Source organism: Synchiropus splendidus, chromosome 17 (assembly GCF_027744825.2).
Source record: "Synchiropus splendidus isolate RoL2022-P1 chromosome 17, RoL_Sspl_1.0, whole genome shotgun sequence".
Lineage (NCBI taxonomy): Eukaryota > Metazoa > Chordata > Actinopteri > Syngnathiformes > Callionymidae > Synchiropus > Synchiropus splendidus.
Window position 1 is genome coordinate 105690 of NC_071350.1, and position 23212 is coordinate 128901.

Sequence of the window (23212 nt, forward strand, 5' to 3'; positions counted from 1 at the left end):
AACCCACCTTATCTCAGGCTGAAAAGCGTTTTTACGCATTGTGCCATAACTTTTCAGGGAAGCTTCAGAACATGAAATTTTAACCTCCCACTATAGCAGAAAGGGTCTTTCTAGTAGTTGCACATCAAATCTAAACTGTCTGAAGTGTTTTTCCAAAGTTATCAACACTTTTATGTTTGGCGTTCCGAAACCCACCTTATCTCAGGCTGAAAAGCGTTTTTACGCATTGTGCCATAACTTTTCAGGGAAGCTTCAGAACATGAAATTTTAACCTCCCACTATAGCAGAAAGGGTCTTTCTAGTAGGTGCACATCAAATCTAAGCTGTCTGAAGTGTTTTTCGAAAGTTATCAACACTTTTATGTTTGGCGTTCCGAAACCCACCTTATCTCAGGCTGAAAAGCGTTTTTGTGCATTGTGCCATAACTTTTCAGGGAAGCTTCAGAACATGAAATTTTAACCTCCCACTATAGCAGAAAGGGTCTTTCTAGTAGTTGCACATCAAATCTAAGCTGTCTGAAGTGTTTTTCAAAAGTTATCAACACTTTTATGTTTGGCGTTCCGAAACCCACCTTATCTCAGGCTGAAAAGCGTTTTTGTGCATTGTGCCATAACTTTTCAGGAAAGCTTCAGAACATGAAATTTTAACCTCCCACTATAGCAGAAAGGGTCTTTCTAGTAGGTGCACATCAAATCTAAGCTCTCTGAAGTGTTTTTCGAAAGTTATCAACACTTTTATGTTTGGCGTTCCGAAACCCACCTTATCTCAGGCTGAAAAGCGTTTTTGTGCATTGTGCCATAACTTTTCAGGGAAGCTTCAGAACATGAAATTTTAACCTCCCACTATAGCAGAAAGGGTCTTTCTAGTAGTTGCACATCAAATCTAAACTGTCTGAAGTGTTTTTCCAAAGTTATCAACACTTTTATGTTTGGCGTTCCGAAACCCACCTTATCTCAGGCTGAAAAGCGTTTTTACGCATTGTGCCATAACTTTTCAGGGAAGCTTCAGAACATGAAATTTTAACCTCCCACTATAGCAGAAAGGGTCTTTCTAGTAGGTGCACATCAAATCTAAGCTGTCTGAAGTGTTTTTCGAAAGTTATCAACACTTTTATGTTTGGCGTTCCGAAACCCACCTTATCTCAGGCTGAAAAGCGTTTTTGTGCATTGTGCCATAACTTTTCAGGGAAGCTTCAGAACATGAAATTTTAACCTCCCACTATAGCAGAAAGGGTCTTTCTAGTAGTTGCACATCAAATCTAAACTGTCTGAAGTGTTTTTCCAAAGTTATTAACACTTTTATGTTTGGCGTTCCGAAACCCACCTTATCTCAGGCTGAAAAGCGTTTTTGTGCATTGTGCCATAACTTTTCAGGGAAGCTTCAGAACATGAAATTTTAACCTCCCACTATAGCAGAAAGGGTCTTTCTAGTAGTTGCACATCAAATCTAAACTGTCTGAAGTGTTTTTCCAAAGTTATCAACACTTTTATGTTTGGCGTTCCGAAACCCACCTTATCTCAGGCTGAAAAGCGTTTTTGTGCATTGTGCCATAACTTTTCAGGGAAGCTTCAGAACATGAAATTTTAACCTCCCACTATAGCAGAAAGGGTCTTTCTAGTAGTTGCACATCAAATCTAAACTGTCTGAAGTGTTTTTCGAAAGTTATCAACACTTTTATGTTTGGCGTTCCGAAACCCACCTTATCTCAGGCTGAAAAGCGTTTTTACGCATTGTGCCATAACTTTTCAGGGAAGCTTCAGAACATGAAATTTTAACCTCCCACTATAGCAGAAAGGGTCTTTCTAGTAGGTGCACATCAAATCTAAGCTCTCTGAAGTGTTTTTCGAAAGTTATCAACACTTTTATGTTTGGCGTTCCGAAACCCACCTTATCTCAGGCTGAAAAGCGTTTTTGTGCATTGTGCCATAACTTTTCAGGGAAGCTTCAGAACATGAAATTTTAACCTCCCACTATAGCAGAAAGGGTCTTTCTAGTAGTTGCACATCAAATCTAAACTGTCTGAAGTGTTTTTCCAAAGTTATTAACACTTTTATGTTTGGCGTTCCGAAACCCACCTTATCTCAGGCTGAAAAGCGTTTTTGTGCATTGTGCCATAACTTTTCAGGGAAGCTTCAGAACATGAAATTTTAACCTCCCACTATAGCAGAAAGGGTCTTTCTAGTAGTTGCACATCAAATCTAAACTGTCTGAAGTGTTTTTCCAAAGTTATCAACACTTTTATGTTTGGCGTTCCGAAACCCACCTTATCTCAGGCTGAAAAGCGTTTTTGTGCATTGTGCCATAACTTTTCAGGGAAGCTTCAGAACATGAAATTTTAACCTCCCACTATAGCAGAAAGGGTCTTACTAGTAGTTGCACATCAAATCTAAGCTGTCTGAAGTGTTTTTCAAAAGTTATCAACACTTTTATGTTTGGCGTTCCGAAACCCACCTTATCTCAGGCTGAAAAGCGTTTTTGTGCATTGTGCCATAACTTTTCAGGAAAGCTTCAGAACATGAAATTTTAACCTCCCACTATAGCAGAAAGGGTCTTTCTAGTAGGTGCACATCAAATCTAAGCTCTCTGAAGTGTTTTTCGAAAGTTATCAACACTTTTATGTTTGGCGTTCCGAAACCCACCTTATCTCAGGCTGAAAAGCGTTTTTGTGCATTGTGCCATAACTTTTCAGGGAAGCTTCAGAACATGAAATTTTAACCTCCCACTATAGCAGAAAGGGTCTTTCTAGTAGTTGCACATCAAATCTAAACTGTCTGAAGTGTTTTTCCAAAGTTATTAACACTTTTATGTTTGGCGTTCCGAAACCCACCTTATCTCAGGCTGAAAAGCGTTTTTGTGCATTGTGCCATAACTTTTCAGGGAAGCTTCAGAACATGAAATTTTAACCTCCCACTATAGCAGAAAGGGTCTTTCTAGTAGTTGCACATCAAATCTAAACTGTCTGAAGTGTTTTTCCAAAGTTATCAACACTTTTATGTTTGGCGTTCCGAAACCCACCTTATCTCAGGCTGAAAAGCGTTTTTACGCATTGTGCCATAACTTTTCAGGGAAGCTTCAGAACATGAAATTTTAACCTCCCACTATAGCAGAAAGGGTCTTTCTAGTAGGTGCACATCAAATCTAAGCTGTCTGAAGTGTTTTTCGAAAGTTATCAACACTTTTATGTTTGGCGTTCCGAAACCCACCTTATCTCAGGCTGAAAAGCGTTTTTGTGCATTGTGCCATAACTTTTCAGGGAAGCTTCAGAACATGAAATTTTAACCTCCCACTATAGCAGAAAGGGTCTTTCTAGTAGTTGCACATCAAATCTAAACTGTCTGAAGTGTTTTTCCAAAGTTATTAACACTTTTATGTTTGGCGTTCCGAAACCCACCTTATCTCAGGCTGAAAAGCGTTTTTGTGCATTGTGCCATAACTTTTCAGGGAAGCTTCAGAACATGAAATTTTAACCTCCCACTATAGCAGAAAGGGTCTTTCTAGTAGTTGCACATCAAATCTAAACTGTCTGAAGTGTTTTTCCAAAGTTATCAACACTTTTATGTTTGGCGTTCCGAAACCCACCTTATCTCAGGCTGAAAAGCGTTTTTACGCATTGTGCCATAACTTTTCAGGGAAGCTTCAGAACATGAAATTTTAACCTCCCACTATAGCAGAAAGGGTCTTTCTAGTAGGTGCACATCAAATCTAAGCTGTCTGAAGTGTTTTTCGAAAGTTATCAACACTTTTATGTTTGGCGTTCCGAAACCCACCTTATCTCAGGCTGAAAAGCGTTTTTGTGCATTGTGCCATAACTTTTCAGGGAAGCTTCAGAACATGAAATTTTAACCTCCCACTATAGCAGAAAGGGTCTTTCTAGTAGTTGCACATCAAATCTAAGCTGTCTGAAGTGTTTTTCAAAAGTTATCAACACTTTTATGTTTGGCGTTCCGAAACCCACCTTATCTCAGGCTGAAAAGCGTTTTTGTGCATTGTGCCATAACTTTTCAGGAAAGCTTCAGAACATGAAATTTTAACCTCCCACTATAGCAGAAAGGGTCTTTCTAGTAGGTGCACATCAAATCTAAGCTCTCTGAAGTGTTTTTCGAAAGTTATCAACACTTTTATGTTTGGCGTTCCGAAACCCACCTTATCTCAGGCTGAAAAGCGTTTTTGTGCATTGTGCCATAACTTTTCAGGGAAGCTTCAGAACATGAAATTTTAACCTCCCACTATAGCAGAAAGGGTCTTTCTAGTAGTTGCACATCAAATCTAAACTGTCTGAAGTGTTTTTCCAAAGTTATCAACACTTTTATGTTTGGCGTTCCGAAACCCACCTTATCTCAGGCTGAAAAGCGTTTTTACGCATTGTGCCATAACTTTTCAGGGAAGCTTCAGAACATGAAATTTTAACCTCCCACTATAGCAGAAAGGGTCTTTCTAGTAGGTGCACATCAAATCTAAGCTGTCTGAAGTGTTTTTCGAAAGTTATCAACACTTTTATGTTTGGCGTTCCGAAACCCACCTTATCTCAGGCTGAAAAGCGTTTTTGTGCATTGTGCCATAACTTTTCAGGGAAGCTTCAGAACATGAAATTTTAACCTCCCACTATAGCAGAAAGGGTCTTTCTAGTAGTTGCACATCAAATCTAAACTGTCTGAAGTGTTTTTCCAAAGTTATCAACACTTTTATGTTTGGCGTTCCGAAACCCACCTTATCTCAGGCTGAAAAGCGTTTTTGTGCATTGTGCCATAACTTTTCAGGGAAGCTTCAGAACATGAAATTTTAACCTCCCACTATAGCAGAAAGGGTCTTTCTAGTAGTTGCACATCAAATCTAAACTGTCTGAAGTGTTTTTCCAAAGTTATCAACACTTTTATGTTTGGCGTTCCGAAACCCACCTTATCTCAGGCTGAAAAGCGTTTTTACACATTGTGCCATAACTTTTCAGGGAAGCTTCAGAACATGAAATTTTAACCTCCCACTATAGCAGAAAGGGTCTTTCTAGTAGGTGCACATCAAATCTAAGCTCTCTGAAGTGTTTTTCGAAAGTTATCAACACTTTTATGTTTGGCGTTCCGAAACCCACCTTATCTCAGGCTGAAAAGCGTTTTTGTGCATTGTGCCATAACTTTTCAGGGAAGCTTCAGAACATGAAATTTTAACCTCCCACTATAGCAGAAAGGGTCTTTCTAGTAGTTGCACATCAAATCTAAACTGTCTGAAGTGTTTTTCCAAAGTTATTAACACTTTTATGTTTGGCGTTCCGAAACCCACCTTATCTCAGGCTGAAAAGCGTTTTTGTGCATTGTGCCATAACTTTTCAGGGAAGCTTCAGAACATGAAATTTTAACCTCCCACTATAGCAGAAAGGGTCTTTCTAGTAGTTGCACATCAAATCTAAACTGTCTGAAGTGTTTTTCCAAAGTTATCAACACTTTTATGTTTGGCGTTCCGAAACCCACCTTATCTCAGGCTGAAAAGCGTTTTTACGCATTGTGCCATAACTTTTCAGGGAAGCTTCAGAACATGAAATTTTAACCTCCCACTATAGCAGAAAGGGTCTTTCTAGTAGGTGCACATCAAATCTAAGCTGTCTGAAGTGTTTTTCGAAAGTTATCAACACTTTTATGTTTGGCGTTCCGAAACCCACCTTATCTCAGGCTGAAAAGCGTTTTTGTGCATTGTGCCATAACTTTTCAGGGAAGCTTCAGAACATGAAATTTTAACCTCCCACTATAGCAGAAAGGGTCTTTCTAGTAGTTGCACATCAAATCTAAACTGTCTGAAGTGTTTTTCCAAAGTTATTAACACTTTTATGTTTGGCGTTCCGAAACCCACCTTATCTCAGGCTGAAAAGCGTTTTTGTGCATTGTGCCATAACTTTTCAGGGAAGCTTCAGAACATGAAATTTTAACCTCCCACTATAGCAGAAAGGGTCTTTCTAGTAGTTGCACATCAAATCTAAACTGTCTGAAGTGTTTTTCCAAAGTTATCAACACTTTTATGTTTGGCGTTCCGAAACCCACCTTATCTCAGGCTGAAAAGCGTTTTTACGCATTGTGCCATAACTTTTCAGGGAAGCTTCAGAACATGAAATTTTAACCTCCCACTATAGCAGAAAGGGTCTTTCTAGTAGGTGCACATCAAATCTAAGCTGTCTGAAGTGTTTTTCGAAAGTTATCAACACTTTTATGTTTGGCGTTCCGAAACCCACCTTATCTCAGGCTGAAAAGCGTTTTTGTGCATTGTGCCATAACTTTTCAGGGAAGCTTCAGAACATGAAATTTTAACCTCCCACTATAGCAGAAAGGGTCTTTCTAGTAGTTGCACATCAAATCTAAGCTGTCTGAAGTGTTTTTCAAAAGTTATCAACACTTTTATGTTTGGCGTTCCGAAACCCACCTTATCTCAGGCTGAAAAGCGTTTTTGTGCATTGTGCCATAACTTTTCAGGAAAGCTTCAGAACATGAAATTTTAACCTCCCACTATAGCAGAAAGGGTCTTTCTAGTAGGTGCACATCAAATCTAAGCTCTCTGAAGTGTTTTTCGAAAGTTATCAACACTTTTATGTTTGGCGTTCCGAAACCCACCTTATCTCAGGCTGAAAAGCGTTTTTGTGCATTGTGCCATAACTTTTCAGGGAAGCTTCAGAACATGAAATTTTAACCTCCCACTATAGCAGAAAGGGTCTTTCTAGTAGTTGCACATCAAATCTAAACTGTCTGAAGTGTTTTTCCAAAGTTATCAACATTTTTATGTTTGGCGTTCCGAAACCCACCTTATCTCAGGCTGAAAAGCGTTTTTACGCATTGTGCCATAACTTTTCAGGGAAGCTTCAGAACATGAAATTTTAACCTCCCACTATAGCAGAAAGGGTCTTTCTAGTAGGTGCACATCAAATCTAAGCTGTCTGAAGTGTTTTTCGAAAGTTATCAACACTTTTATGTTTGGCGTTCCGAAACCCACCTTATCTCAGGCTGAAAAGCGTTTTTGTGCATTGTGCCATAACTTTTCAGGGAAGCTTCAGAACATGAAATTTTAACCTCCCACTATAGCAGAAAGGGTCTTTCTAGTAGTTGCACATCAAATCTAAACTGTCTGAAGTATTTTTCCAAAGTTATTAACACTTTTATGTTTGGCGTTCCGAAACCCACCTTATCTCAGGCTGAAAAGCGTTTTTGTGCATTGTGCCATAACTTTTCAGGGAAGCTTCAGAACATGAAATTTTAACCTCCCACTATAGCAGAAAGGGTCTTTCTAGTAGTTGCACATCAAATCTAAACTGTCTGAAGTGTTTTTCCAAAGTTATTAACACTTTTATGTTTGGCGTTCCGAAACCCACCTTATCTCAGGCTGAAAAGCGTTTTTGTGCATTGTGCCATAACTTTTCAGGGAAGCTTCAGAACATGAAATTTTAAGCTCCCACTATAGCAGAAAGGGTCTTTCTAGTAGTTGCACATCAAATCTAAACTGTCTGAAGTGTTTTTCCAAAGTTATCAACACTTTTATGTTTGGCGTTCCGAAACCCACCTTATCTCAGGCTGAAAAGCGTTTTTGTGCATTGTGCCATAACTTTTCAGGGAAGCTTCAGAACATGACATTTTAACCTCCCACTATAGCAGAAAGGGTCTTTCTAGTAGTTGCACATCAAATCTAAACTGTCTGAAGTGTTTTTCCAAAGTTATCAACACTTTTATGTTTGGCGTTCAGAAACCCACCTTATCTCAGGCTGAAAAGCGTTTTTACGCATTGTGCCATAACTTTTCAGGGAAGCTTCAGAACATGAAATTTTAACCTCCCACTATAGCAGAAAGGGTCTTTCTAGTAGGTGCACATCAAATCTAAGCTCTCTGAAGTGTTTTTCGAAAGTTATCAACACTTTTATGTTTGGCGTTCCGAAACCCACCTTATCTCAGGCTGAAAAGCGTTTTTGTGCATTGTGCCATAACTTTTCAGGGAAGCTTCAGAACATGAAATTTTAACCTCCCACTATAGCAGAAAGGGTCTTTCTAGTAGTTGCACATCAAATCTAAACTGTCTGAAGTGTTTTTCCAAAGTTATTAACACTTTTATGTTTGGCGTTCCGAAACCCACCTTATCTCAGGCTGAAAAGCGTTTTTGTGCATTGTGCCATAACTTTTCAGGGAAGCTTCAGAACATGAAATTTTAACCTCCCACTATAGCAGAAAGGGTCTTTCTAGTAGTTGCACATCAAATCTAAACTGTCTGAAGTGTTTTTCCAAAGTTATCAACACTTTTATGTTTGGCGTTCCGAAACCCACCTTATCTCAGGCTGAAAAGCGTTTTTACGCATTGTGCCATAACTTTTCAGGGAAGCTTCAGAACATGAAATTTTAACCTCCCACTATAGCAGAAAGGGTCTTTCTAGTAGGTGCACATCAAATCTAAGCTGTCTGAAGTGTTTTTCGAAAGTTATCAACACTTTTATGTTTGGCGTTCCGAAACCCACCTTATCTCAGGCTGAAAAGCGTTTTTGTGCATTGTGCCATAACTTTTCAGGGAAGCTTCAGAACATGAAATTTTAACCTCCCACTATAGCAGAAAGGGTCTTTCTAGTAGTTGCACATCAAATCTAAACTGTCTGAAGTGTTTTTCCAAAGTTATCAACACTTTTATGTTTGGCGTTCCGAAACCCACCTTATCTCAGGCTGAAAAGCGTTTTTGTGCATTGTGCCATAACTTTTCAGGGAAGCTTCAGAACATGAAATTTTAACCTCCCACTATAGCAGAAAGGGTCTTTCTAGTAGTTGCACATCAAATCTAAACTGTCTGAAGTGTTTTTCCAAAGTTATCAACACTTTTATGTTTGGCGTTCCGAAACCCACCTTATCTCAGGCTGAAAAGCGTTTTTACACATTGTGCCATAACTTTTCAGGGAAGCTTCAGAACATGAAATTTTAACCTCCCACTATAGCAGAAAGGGTCTTTCTAGTAGGTGCACATCAAATCTAAGCTCTCTGAAGTGTTTTTCGAAAGTTATCAACACTTTTATGTTTGGCGTTCCGAAACCCACCTTATCTCAGGCTGAAAAGCGTTTTTGTGCATTGTGCCATAACTTTTCAGGGAAGCTTCAGAACATGAAATTTTAACCTCCCACTATAGCAGAAAGGGTCTTTCTAGTAGTTGCACATCAAATCTAAACTGTCTGAAGTGTTTTTCCAAAGTTATTAACACTTTTATGTTTGGCGTTCCGAAACCCACCTTATCTCAGGCTGAAAAGCGTTTTTGTGCATTGTGCCATAACTTTTCAGGGAAGCTTCAGAACATGAAATTTTAACCTCCCACTATAGCAGAAAGGGTCTTTCTAGTAGTTGCACATCAAATCTAAACTGTCTGAAGTGTTTTTCCAAAGTTATCAACACTTTTATGTTTGGCGTTCCGAAACCCACCTTATCTCAGGCTGAAAAGCGTTTTTACGCATTGTGCCATAACTTTTCAGGGAAGCTTCAGAACATGAAATTTTAACCTCCCACTATAGCAGAAAGGGTCTTTCTAGTAGGTGCACATCAAATCTAAGCTGTCTGAAGTGTTTTTCGAAAGTTATCAACACTTTTATGTTTGGCGTTCCGAAACCCACCTTATCTCAGGCTGAAAAGCGTTTTTGTGCATTGTGCCATAACTTTTCAGGGAAGCTTCAGAACATGAAATTTTAACCTCCCACTATAGCAGAAAGGGTCTTTCTAGTAGTTGCACATCAAATCTAAACTGTCTGAAGTGTTTTTCCAAAGTTATCAACACTTTTATGTTTGGCGTTCCGAAACCCACCTTATCTCAGGCTGAAAAGCGTTTTTGTGCATTGTGCCATAACTTTTCAGGGAAGCTTCAGAACATGAAATTTTAACCTCCCACTATAGCAGAAAGGGTCTTTCTAGTAGTTGCACATCAAATCTAAACTGTCTGAAGTGTTTTTCCAAAGTTATCAACACTTTTATGTTTGGCGTTCCGAAACCCACCTTATCTCAGGCTGAAAAGCGTTTTTACACATTGTGCCATAACTTTTCAGGGAAGCTTCAGAACATGAAATTTTAACCTCCCACTATAGCAGAAAGGGTCTTTCTAGTAGGTGCACATCAAATCTAAGCTCTCTGAAGTGTTTTTCGAAAGTTATCAACACTTTTATGTTTGGCGTTCCGAAACCCACCTTATCTCAGGCTGAAAAGCGTTTTTGTGCATTGTGCCATAACTTTTCAGGGAAGCTTCAGAACATGAAATTTTAACCTCCCACTATAGCAGAAAGGGTCTTTCTAGTAGTTGCACATCAAATCTAAACTGTCTGAAGTGTTTTTCCAAAGTTATTAACACTTTTATGTTTGGCGTTCCGAAACCCACCTTATCTCAGGCTGAAAAGCGTTTTAGTGCATTGTGCCATAACTTTTCAGGGAAGCTTCAGAACATGAAATTTTAACCTCCCACTATAGCAGAAAGGGTCTTTCTAGTAGTTGCACATCAAATCTAAACTGTCTGAAGTGTTTTTCCAAAGTTATCAACACTTTTATGTTTGGCGTTCCGAAACCCACCTTATCTCAGGCTGAAAAGCGTTTTTACGCATTGTGCCATAACTTTTCAGGGAAGCTTCAGAACATGAAATTTTAACCTCCCACTATAGCAGAAAGGGTCTTTCTAGTAGGTGCACATCAAATCTAAGCTGTCTGAAGTGTTTTTCGAAAGTTATCAACACTTTTATGTTTGGCGTTCCGAAACCCACCTTATCTCAGGCTGAAAAGCGTTTTTGTGCATTGTGCCATAACTTTTCAGGGAAGCTTCAGAACATGAAATTTTAACCTCCCACTATAGCAGAAAGGGTCTTTCTAGTAGTTGCACATCAAATCTAAACTGTCTGAAGTGTTTTTCCAAAGTTATTAACACTTTTATGTTTGGCGTTCCGAAACCCACCTTATCTCAGGCTGAAAAGCGTTTTTGTGCATTGTGCCATAACTTTTCAGGGAAGCTTCAGAACATGAAATTTTAACCTCCCACTATAGCAGAAAGGGTCTTTCTAGTAGTTGCACATCAAATCTAAACTGTCTGAAGTGTTTTTCCAAAGTTATCAACACTTTTATGTTTGGCGTTCCGAAACCCACCTTATCTCAGGCTGAAAAGCGTTTTTACGCATTGTGCCATAACTTTTCAGGGAAGCTTCAGAACATGAAATTTTAACCTCCCACTATAGCAGAAAGGGTCTTTCTAGTAGGTGCACATCAAATCTAAGCTGTCTGAAGTGTTTTTCGAAAGTTATCAACACTTTTATGTTTGGCGTTCCGAAACCCACCTTATCTCAGGCTGAAAAGCGTTTTTGTGCATTGTGCCATAACTTTTCAGGGAAGCTTCAGAACATGAAATTTTAACCTCCCACTATAGCAGAAAGGGTCTTTCTAGTAGTTGCACATCAAATCTAAGCTGTCTGAAGTGTTTTTCAAAAGTTATCAACACTTTTATGTTTGGCGTTCCGAAACCCACCTTATCTCAGGCTGAAAAGCGTTTTTGTGCATTGTGCCATAACTTTTCAGGGAAGCTTCAGAACATGAAATTTTAACCTCCCACTATAGCAGAAAGGGTCTTTCTAGTAGTTGCACATCAAATCTAAACTGTCTGAAGTGTTTTTCCAAAGTTATCAACACTTTTATGTTTGGCGTTCCGAAACCCACCTTATCTCAGGCTGAAAAGCGTTTTTACGCATTGTGCCATAACTTTTCAGGGAAGCTTCAGAACATGAAATTTTAACCTCCCACTATAGCAGAAAGGGTCTTTCTAGTAGGTGCACATCAAATCTAAGCTGTCTGAAGTGTTTTTCGAAAGTTATCAACACTTTTATGTTTGGCGTTCCGAAACCCACCTTATCTCAGGCTGAAAAGCGTTTTTGTGCATTGTGCCATAACTTTTCAGGGAAGCTTCAGAACATGAAATTTTAACCTCCCACTATAGCAGAAAGGGTCTTTCTAGTAGTTGCACATCAAATCTAAACTGTCTGAAGTGTTTTTCCAAAGTTATTAACACTTTTATGTTTGGCGTTCCGAAACCCACCTTATCTCAGGCTGAAAAGCGTTTTTGTGCATTGTGCCATAACTTTTCAGGGAAGCTTCAGAACATGAAATTTTAACCTCCCACTATAGCAGAAAGGGTCTTTCTAGTAGTTGCACATCAAATCTAAACTGTCTGAAGTGTTTTTCCAAAGTTATTAACACTTTTATGTTTGGCGTTCCGAAACCCACCTTATCTCAGGCTGAAAAGCGTTTTTGTGCATTGTGCCATAACTTTTCAGGGAAGCTTCAGAACATGAAATTTTAAGCTCCCACTATAGCAGAAAGGGTCTTTCTAGTAGTTGCACATCAAATCTAAACTGTCTGAAGTGTTTTTCCAAAGTTATCAACACTTTTATGTTTGGCGTTCCGAAACCCACCTTATCTCAGGCTGAAAAGCGTTTTTGTGCATTGTGCCATAACTTTTCAGGGAAGCTTCAGAACATGACATTTTAACCTCCCACTATAGCAGAAAGGGTCTTTCTAGTAGTTGCACATCAAATCTAAACTGTCTGAAGTGTTTTTCCAAAGTTATCAACACTTTTATGTTTGGCGTTCAGAAACCCACCTTATCTCAGGCTGAAAAGCGTTTTTACGCATTGTGCCATAACTTTTCAGGGAAGCTTCAGAACATGAAATTTTAACCTCCCACTATAGCAGAAAGGGTCTTTCTAGTAGGTGCACATCAAATCTAAGCTCTCTGAAGTGTTTTTCGAAAGTTATCAACACTTTTATGTTTGGCGTTCCGAAACCCACCTTATCTCAGGCTGAAAAGCGTTTTTGTGCATTGTGCCATAACTTTTCAGGGAAGCTTCAGAACATGAAATTTTAACCTCCCACTATAGCAGAAAGGGTCTTTCTAGTAGTTGCACATCAAATCTAAACTGTCTGAAGTGTTTTTCCAAAGTTATTAACACTTTTATGTTTGGCGTTCCGAAACCCACCTTATCTCAGGCTGAAAAGCGTTTTTGTGCATTGTGCCATAACTTTTCAGGGAAGCTTCAGAACATGAAATTTTAACCTCCCACTATAGCAGAAAGGGTCTTACTAGTAGTTGCACATCAAATCTAAGCTGTCTGAAGTGTTTTTCAAAAGTTATCAACACTTTTATGTTTGGCGTTCCGAAACCCACCTTATCTCAGGCTGAAAAGCGTTTTTGTGCATTGTGCCATAACTTTTCAGGAAAGCTTCAGAACATGAAATTTTAACCTCCCACTATAGCAGAAAGGGTCTTTCTAGTAGGTGCACATCAAATCTAAGCTCTCTGAAGTGTTTTTCGAAAGTTATCAACACTTTTATGTTTGGCGTTCCGAAACCCACCTTATCTCAGGCTGAAAAGCGTTTTTGTGCATTGTGCCATAACTTTTCAGGGAAGCTTCAGAACATGAAATTTTAACCTCCCACTATAGCAGAAAGGGTCTTTCTAGTAGTTGCACATCAAATCTAAACTGTCTGAAGTGTTTTTCCAAAGTTATTAACACTTTTATGTTTGGCGTTCCGAAACCCACCTTATCTCAGGCTGAAAAGCGTTTTTGTGCATTGTGCCATAACTTTTCAGGGAAGCTTCAGAACATGAAATTTTAACCTCCCACTATAGCAGAAAGGGTCTTTCTAGTAGTTGCACATCAAATCTAAACTGTCTGAAGTGTTTTTCCAAAGTTATCAACACTTTTATGTTTGGCGTTCCGAAACCCACCTTATCTCAGGCTGAAAAGCGTTTTTGTGCATTGTGCCATAACTTTTCAGGGAAGCTTCAGAACATGAAATTTTAACCTCCCACTATAGCAGAAAGGGTCTTTCTAGAGGTTGCACATCAAATCTAAACTGTCTGAAGTGTTTTTCGAAAGTTATTAACACTTTTATGTTTGGCGTTCCGAAACCCACCTTATCTCAGGCTGAAAAGCGTTTTTGTGCATTGTGCCATAACTTTTCAGGGAAGCTTCAGAACATGAAATTTTAACCTCCCACTAAAGCAGAAAGGGTCTTTCTAGTAGTTGCACATCAAATCTAAACTGTCTGAAGTGTTTTTCCAAAGTTATTAACACTTTTATGTTTGGCGTTCCGAAACCCACCTTATCTCAGGCTGAAAAGCGTTTTTGTGCATTGTGCCATAACTTTTCAAGGAAGCTTCAGAACATGAAATTTTAACCTCCCACTATAGCAGAAAGGGTCTTTCTAGTAGTTGCACATCAAATCTAAACTGTCTGAAGTGTTTTTCCAAAGTTATTAACACTTTTATGTTTGGCGTTCCGAAACCCACCTTATCTCAGGCTGAAAAGCGTTTTTGTGCATTGTGCCATAACTTTTCAGGGAAGCTTCAGAACATGAAATTTTAACCTCCCACTATAGCAGAAAGGGTCTTTCTAGTAGTTGCACATCAAATCTAAACTGTCTGAAGTGTTTTTCCAAAGTTATTAACACTTTTATGTTTGGCGTTCCGAAACCCACCTTATCTCAGGCTGAAAAGCGTTTTTGTGCATTGTGCCATAACTTTTCAGGGAAGCTTCAGAACATGAAATTTTAACCTCCCACTATAGCAGAAAGGGTCTTTCTAGTAGTTGCACATCAAATCTAAACTGTCTGAAGTGTTTTTCCAAAGTTATCAACACTTTTATGTTTGGCGTTCCGAAACCCACCTTATCTCAGGCTGAAAAGCGTTTTTACGCATTGTGCCATAACTTTTCAGGGAAGCTTCAGAACATGAAATTTTAACCTCCCACTATAGCAGAAAGGGTCTTTCTAGTAGGTGCACATCAAATCTAAGCTGTCTGAAGTGTTTTTCGAAAGTTATCAACACTTTTATGTTTGGCGTTCCGAAACCCACCTTATCTCAGGCTGAAAAGCGTTTTTGTGCATTGTGCCATAACTTTTCAGGGAAGCTTCAGAACATGAAATTTTAACCTCCCACTATAGCAGAAAGGGTCTTTCTAGTAGTTGCACATCAAATCTAAGCTGTCTGAAGTGTTTTTCAAAAGTTATCAACACTTTTATGTTTGGCGTTCCGAAACCCACCTTATCTCAGGCTGAAAAGCGTTTTTGTGCATTGTGCCATAACTTTTCAGGAAAGCTTCAGAACATGAAATTTTAACCTCCCACTATAGCAGAAAGGGTCTTTCTAGTAGGTGCACATCAAATCTAAGCTCTCTGAAGTGTTTTTCGAAAGTTATCAACACTTTTATGTTTGGCGTTCCGAAACCCACCTTATCTCAGGCTGAAAAGCGTTTTTGTGCATTGTGCCATAACTTTTCAGGGAAGCTTCAGAACATGAAATTTTAACCTCCCACTATAGCAGAAAGGGTCTTTCTAGTAGGTGCACATCAAATCTAAGCTCTCTGAAGTGTTTTTCGAAAGTTATCAACACTTTTATGTTTGGCGTTCCGAAACCCACCTTATCTCAGGCTGAAAAGCGTTTTTGTGCATTGTGCCATAACTTTTCAGGGAAGCTTCAGAACATGAAATTTTAACCTCCCACTATAGCAGAAAGGGTCTTTCTAGTAGTTGCACATCAAATCTAAACTGTCTGAAGTGTTTTTCCAAAGTTATTAACACTTTTATGTTTGGCGTTCCGAAACCCACCTTATCTCAGGCTGAAAAGCGTTTTTGTGCATTGTGCCATAACTTTTCAGGGAAGCTTCAGAACATGAAATTTTAACCTCCCACTATAGCAGAAAGGGTCTTTCTAGTAGTTGCACATCAAATCTAAACTGTCTGAAGTGTTTTTCCAAAGTTATCAACACTTTTATGTTTGGCGTTCCGAAACCCACCTTATCTCAGGCTGAAAAGCGTTTTTACGCATTGTGCCATAACTTTTCAGGGAAGCTTCAGAACATGAAATTTTAACCTCCCACTATAGCAGAAAGGGTCTTTCTAGTAGGTGCACATCAAATCTAAGCTGTCTGAAGTGTTTTTCGAAAGTTATCAACACTTTTATGTTTGGCGTTCCGAAACCCACCTTATCTCAGGCTGAAAAGCGTTTTTGTGCATTGTGCCATAACTTTTCAGGGAAGCTTCAGAACATGAAATTTTAACCTCCCACTATAGCAGAAAGGGTCTTTCTAGTAGTTGCACATCAAATCTAAGCTGTCTGAAGTGTTTTTCCAAAGTTATCAACACTTTTATGTTTGGCGTTCCGAAACCCACCTTATCTCAGGCTGAAAAGCGTTTTTACGCATTGTGCCATAACTTTTCAGGGAAGCTTCAGAACATGAAATTTTAACCTCCCACTATAGCAGAAAGGGTCTTTCTAGTAGGTGCACATCAAATCTAAGCTCTCTGAAGTGTTTTTCGAAAGTTATCAACACTTTTATGTTTGGCGTTCCGAAACCCACCTTATCTCAGGCTGAAAAGCGTTTTTGTGCATTTTGCCATAACTTTTCAGGAAAGCTTCAGAACAAGAAATTTTAACCTCCCACTATAGCAGAAAGGGTCTTTCTAGTAGTTGCACATCAAATCTAAACTGTCTGAAGTGTTTTTCCAAAGTTATTAACACTTTTATGTTTGGCGTTCCGAAACCCACCTTATCTCAGGCTGAAAAGCGTTTTTGTGCATTGTGCCATAACTTTTCAGGGAAGCTTCAGAACATGAAATTTTAACCTCCCACTATAGCAGAAAGGGTCTTTCTAGTAGTTGCACATCAAATCTAAACTGTCTGAAGTGTTTTTCCAAAGTTATCAACACTTTTATGTTTGGCGTTCCGAAACCCACCTTATCTCAGGCTGAAAAGCGTTTTTACGCATTGTGCCATAACTTTTCAGGGAAGCTTCAGAACATGAAATTTTAACCTCCCACTATAGCAGAAAGGGTCTTTCTAGTAGGTGCACATCAAATCTAAGCTCTCTGAAGTGTTTTTCGAAAGTTATCAACACTTTTATGTTTGGCGTTCCGAAACCCACCTTATCTCAGGCTGAAAAGCGTTTTTGTGCATTGTGCCATAACTTTTCAGGGAAGCTTCAGAACATGAAATTTTAACCTCCCACGATAGCAGAAAGGGTCTTTCTAGTAGGTGCACATCAAATCTAAGCTCTCTGAAGTGTTTTTTGAAAGTTATCAACACTTTTATGTTTGGCGTTCCGAAACCCACCTTATCTCAGGCTGAAAAGCGTTTTTGTGCATTGTGCCATAACTTTTCAGGAAAGCTTCAGAACATGAAATTTTAACCTCCCACTATAGCAGAAAGGGTCTTTCTAGTAGTTGCACATCAAATCTAAACTGTCTGAAGTGTTTTTCCAAAGTTATCAACACTTTTATGTTTGGCGTTCCGAAACCCACCTTATCTCAGGCTGAAAAGCGTTTTTACGCATTGTGCCATAACTTTTCAGGGAAGCTTCAGAATATGAAATTTTAACCTCCCACTATAGCAGAAAGGGTCTTTCTAGTAGGTGCACATCAAATCTAAGCTGTCTGAAGTGTTTTTCAAAAGTTATCAACACTTTTATGTTTGGCGTTCCGAAACCCACCATATCTCAGGCTGAAAAGCGTTTTTGTGCATTGTGCCATAACTTTTCAGGAAAGCTTCAGAACATGAAATTTTAACCTCCCACTATAGCAGAAAGGGTCTTTCTAGTAGTTGCACATCAAATCTAAGCTGTCTGAAGTGTTTTTCAAAAGTTATCAACACTTTTATGTTTGGCGTTCCGAAACCCACCTTATCTCAGGCTGAAAAGCGTTTTTGTGCATTGTGCCATAACTTTTCAGGAAAGCTTCAGAACATGAAATTTTAACCTCCCACTATAGCAGAAAGGGTCTTTCTAGTAGGTGCACATCAAATCTAAGCTCTCTGAAGTGTTTTTCGAAAGTTATCAACACTTTTATGTTTGGCGTTCCGAAACCCACCTTATCTCAGGCTGAAAAGCGTTTTTGTGCATTGTGCCATAACTTTTCAGGGAAGCTTCAGAACATGAAATTTTAACCTCCCACTATAGCAGAAAGGGTCTTTCTAGTAGTTGCACATCAAATCTAAACTGTCTGAAGTGTTTTTCCAAAGTTATCAACACTTTTATGTTTGGCGTTCCGAAACCCACCTTATCTCAGGCTGAAAAGCGTTTTTACGCATTGTGCCATAACTTTTCAGGGAAGCTTCAGAACATGAAATTTTAACCTCCCACTATAGCAGAAAGGGTCTTTCTAGTAGGTGCACATCAAATCTAAGCTGTCTGAAGTGTTTTTCGAAAGTTATCAACACTTTTATGTTTGGCGTTCCGAAACCCACCTTATCTCAGGCTGAAAAGCGTTTTTGTGCATTGTGCCATAACTTTTCAGGGAAGCTTCAGAACATGAAATTTTAACCTCCCACTATAGCAGAAAGGGTCTTTCTAGTAGTTGCACATCAAATCTAAACTGTCTGAAGTGTTTTTCCAAAGTTATTAACACTTTTATGTTTGGCGTTCCGAAACCCACCTTATCTCAGGCTGAAAAGCGTTTTTGTGCATTGTGCCATAACTTTTCAGGGAAGCTTCAGAACATGAAATTTTAACCTCCCACTATAGCAGAAAGGGTCTTTCTAGTAGTTGCACATCAAATCTAAACTGTCTGAAGTGTTTTTCCAAAGTTATTAACACTTTTATGTTTGGCGTTCCGAAACCCACCTTATCTCAGGCTGAAAAGCGTTTTTGTGCATTGTGCCATAACTTTTCAGGGAAGCTTCAGAACATGAAATTTTAACCTCCCACTATAGCAGAAAGGGTCTTTCTAGTAGTTGCACATCAAATCTAAACTGTCTGAAGTGTTTTTCCAAAGTTATTAACACTTTTATGTTTGGCGTTCCGAAACCCACCTTATCTCAGGCTGAAAAGCGTTTTTGTGCATTGTGCCATAACTTTTCAGGGAAGCTTCAGAACATGAAATTTTAACCTCCCACTATAGCAGAAAGGGTCTTTCTAGTAGTTGCACATCAAATCTAAACTGTCTGAAGTGTTTTTCCAAAGTTATCAACACTTTTATGTTTGGCGTTCCGAAACCCACCTTATCTCAGGCTGAAAAGCGTTTTTGTGCATTGTGCCATAACTTTTCAGGGAAGCTTCAGAACATGAAATTTTAACCTCCCACTATAGCAGAAAGGGTCTTTCTAGTAGTTGCACATCAAATCTAAACTGTCTGAAGTGTTTTTCCAAAGTTATCAACACTTTTATGTTTGGCGTTCCGAAACCCACCTTATCTCAGGCTGAAAAGCGTTTTTACGCATTGTGCCATAACTTTTCAGGGAAGCTTCAGAACATGAAATTTTAACCTCCCACTATAGCAGAAAGGGTCTTTCTAGTAGGTGCACATCAAATCTAAGCTCTCTGAAGTGTTTTTCGAAAGTTATCAACACTTTTATGTTTGGCGTTCCGAAACCCACCTTATCTCAGGCTGAAAAGCGTTTTTGTGCATTGTGCCATAACTTTTCAGGGAAGCTTCAGAACATGAAATTTTAACCTCCCACTATAGCAGAAAGGGTCTTTCTAGTAGTTGCACATCAAATCTAAACTGTCTGAAGTGTTTTTCCAAAGTTATTAACACTTTTATGTTTGGCGTTCCGAAACCCACCTTATCTCAGGCTGAAAAGCGTTTTTGTGCATTGTGCCATAACTTTTCAGGGAAGCTTCAGAACATGAAATTTTAACCTCCCACTATAGCAGAAAGGGTCTTTCTAGTAGTTGCACATCAAATCTAAACTGTCTGAAGTGTTTTTCCAAAGTTATCAACACTTTTATGTTTGGCGTTCCGAAACCCACCTTATCTCAGGCTGAAAAGCGTTTTTGTGCATTGTGCCATAACTTTTCAGGGAAGCTTCAGAACATGAAATTTTAACCTCCCACTATAGCAGAAAGGGTCTTGCTAGTAGTTGCACATCAAATCTAAGCTGTCTGAAGTGTTTTTCAAAAGTTATCAACACTTTTATGTTTGGCGTTCCGAAACCCACCTTATCTCAGGCTGAAAAGCGTTTTTGTGCATTGTGCCATAACTTTTCAGGAAAGCTTCAGAACATGAAATTTTAACCTCCCACTATAGCAGAAAGGGTCTTTCTAGTAGGTGCACATCAAATCTAAGCTCTCTGAAGTGTTTTTCGAAAGTTATCAACACTTTTATGTTTGGCGTTCCGAAACCCACCTTATCTCAGGCTGAAAAGCGTTTTTGTGCATTGTGCCATAACTTTTCAGGAAAGCTTCAGAACATGAAATTTTAACCTCCCACTATAGCAGAAAGGGTCTTTCTAGTAGTTGCACATCAAATCTAAACTGTCTGAAGTGTTTTTCCAAAGTTATTAACACTTTTATGTTTGGCGTTCCGAAACCCACCTTATCTCAGGCTGAAAAGCGTTTTTGTGCATTGTGCCATAACTTTTCAGGGAAGCTTCAGAACATGAAATTTTAACCTCCCACTATAGCAGAAAGGGTCTTTCTAGTAGTTGCACATCAAATCTAAACTGTCTGAAGTGTTTTTCGAAAGTTATCAACACTTTTATGTTTGGCGTTCCGAAACCCACCTTATCTCAGGCTGAAAAGCGTTTTTGTGCATTGTGCCATAACTTTTCAGGGAAGCTTCAGAACATGAAATTTTAACCTCCCACTATAGCAGAAAGGGTCTTTCTAGTAGTTGCACATCAAATCTAAGCTGTCTGAAGTGTTTTTCAAAAGTTATCAACACTTTTATGTTTGGCGTTCCGAAACCCACCTTATCTCAGGCTGAAAAGCGTTTTTGTGCATTGTGCCATAACTTTTCAGGAAAGCTTCAGAACATGAAAATTTAACCTCCCACTATAGCAGAAAGGGTCTTTCTAGTAGTTGCACATCAAATCTAAACTGTCTGAAGTGTTTTTCCAAAGTTATCAACACTTTTATGTTTGGCGTTCCGAAACCCACCTTATCTCAGGCTGAAAAGCGTTTTTGTGCATTGTGCCATAACTTTTCAGGGAAGCTTCAGAACATGAAATTTTAACCTCCCACTATAGCAGAAAGGGTCTTTCTAGTAGTTGCACATCAAATCTAAACTGTCTGAAGTGTTTTTCCAAAGTTATTAACACTTTTATGTTTGGCGTTCCGAAACCCACCTTATCTCAGGCTGAAAAGCGTTTTTGTGCATTGTGCCATAACTTTTCAGGGAAGCTTCAGAACATGAAATTTTAACCTCCCACTATAGCAGAAAGGGTCTTTCTAGTAGTTGCACATCAAATCTAAACTGTCTGAAGTGTTTTTCCAAAGTTATCAACACTTTTATGTTTGGCGTTCCGAAACCCACCTTATCTCAGGCTGAAAAGCGTTTTTGTGCATTGTGCCATAACTTTTCAGGGAAGCTTCAGAACATGAAATTTTAACCTCCCACTATAGCAGAAAGGGTCTTACTAGTAGTTGCACATCAAATCTAAGCTGTCTGAAGTGTTTTTCAAAAGTTATCAACACTTTTATGTTTGGCGTTCCGAAACCCACCTTATCTCAGGCTGAAAAGCGTTTTTGTGCATTGTGCCATAACTTTTCAGGAAAGCTTCAGAACATGAAATTTTAACCTCCCACTATAGCAGAAAGGGTCTTTCTAGTAGTTGCACATCAAATCTAAACTGTCTGAAGTGTTTTTCCAAAGTTATCAACACTTTTATGTTTGGCGTTCCGAAACCCACCTTATCTCAGGCTGAAAAGCGTTTTTACGCATTGTGCCATAACTTTTCAGGGAAGCTTCAGAACATGAAATTTTAACCTCCCACTATAGCAGAAAGGGTCTTTCTAGTAGGTGCACATCAAATCTAAGCTCTCTGAAGTGTTTTTCGAAAGTTATCAACACTTTTATGTTTGGCGTTCCGAAACCCACCTTATCTCAGGCTGAAAAGCGTTTTTGTGCATTGTGCCATAACTTTTCAGGAAAGCTTCAGAACATGAAATTTTAACCTCCCACTATAGCAGAAAGGGTCTTTCTAGTAGTTGCACATCAAATCTAAACTGTCTGAAGTGTTTTTCCAAAGTTATTAACACTTTTATGTTTGGCGTTCCGAAACCCACCTTATCTCAGGCTGAAAAGCGTTTTTGTGCATTGTGCCATAACTTTTCAGGGAAGCTTCAGAACATGAAATTTTAACCTCCCACTATAGCAGAAAGGGTCTTTCTAGTAGTTGCACATCAAATCTAAACTGTCTGAAGTGTTTTTCCAAAGTTATCAACACTTTTATGTTTGGCGTTCCGAAACCCACCTTATCTCAGGCTGAAAAGCGTTTTTGTGCATTGTGCCATAACTTTTCAGGGAAGCTTCAGAACATGAAATTTTAACCTCCCACTATAGCAGAAAGGGTCTTTCTAGTAGTTGCACATCAAATCTAAGCTGTCTGAAGTGTTTTTCAAAAGTTATCAACACTTTTATGTTTGGCGTTCCGAAACCCACCTTATCTCAGGCTGAAAAGCGTTTTTGTGCATTGTGCCATAACTTTTCAGGAAAGCTTCAGAACATGAAATTTTAACCTCCCACTATAGCAGAAAGGGTCTTTCTAGTAGTTGCACATCAAATCTAAACTGTCTGAAGTGTTTTTCCAAAGTTATCAACACTTTTATGTTTGGCGTTCCGAAACCCACCTTATCTCAGGCTGAAAAGCGTTTTTGTGCATTGTGCCATAACTTTTCAGGAAAGCTTCAGAACATGAAATTTTAACCTCCCACTATAGCAGAAAGGGTCTTTCTAGTAGTTGCACATCAAATCTAAGCTGTCTGAAGTGTTTTTCAAAAGTTATCAACACTTTTATGTTTGGCGTTCCGAAACCCACCTTATCTCAGGCTGAAAAGCGTTTTTGTGCATTGTGCCATAACTTTTCAGGAAAGCTTCAGAACATGAAATTTTAACCTCCCACTATAGCAGAAAGGGTCTTTCTAGTAGTTGCACATCAAATCTAAACTGTCTGAAGTGTTTTTCCAAAGTTATCAACACTTTTATGTTTGGCGTTCCGAAACCCACCTTATCTCAGGCTGAAAAGCGTATTTGTGCATTGTGCCATAACTTTTCAGGAAAGTTTCAGAACATGAAATTTTAACCTCCCACTATAGCAGAAAGGGTCTTTCTAGTAGGTGCACATCAAATCTAAACTGTCTGAAGTGTTTTTCCAAAGTTATCAACACTTTTATGTTTGGCGTTCCGAAACCCACCTTATCTCAGGCTGAAAAGCGTTTTTACGCATTGTGCCATAACTTTTCAGGGAAGCTTCAGAACATGGAATTTTAACCTCC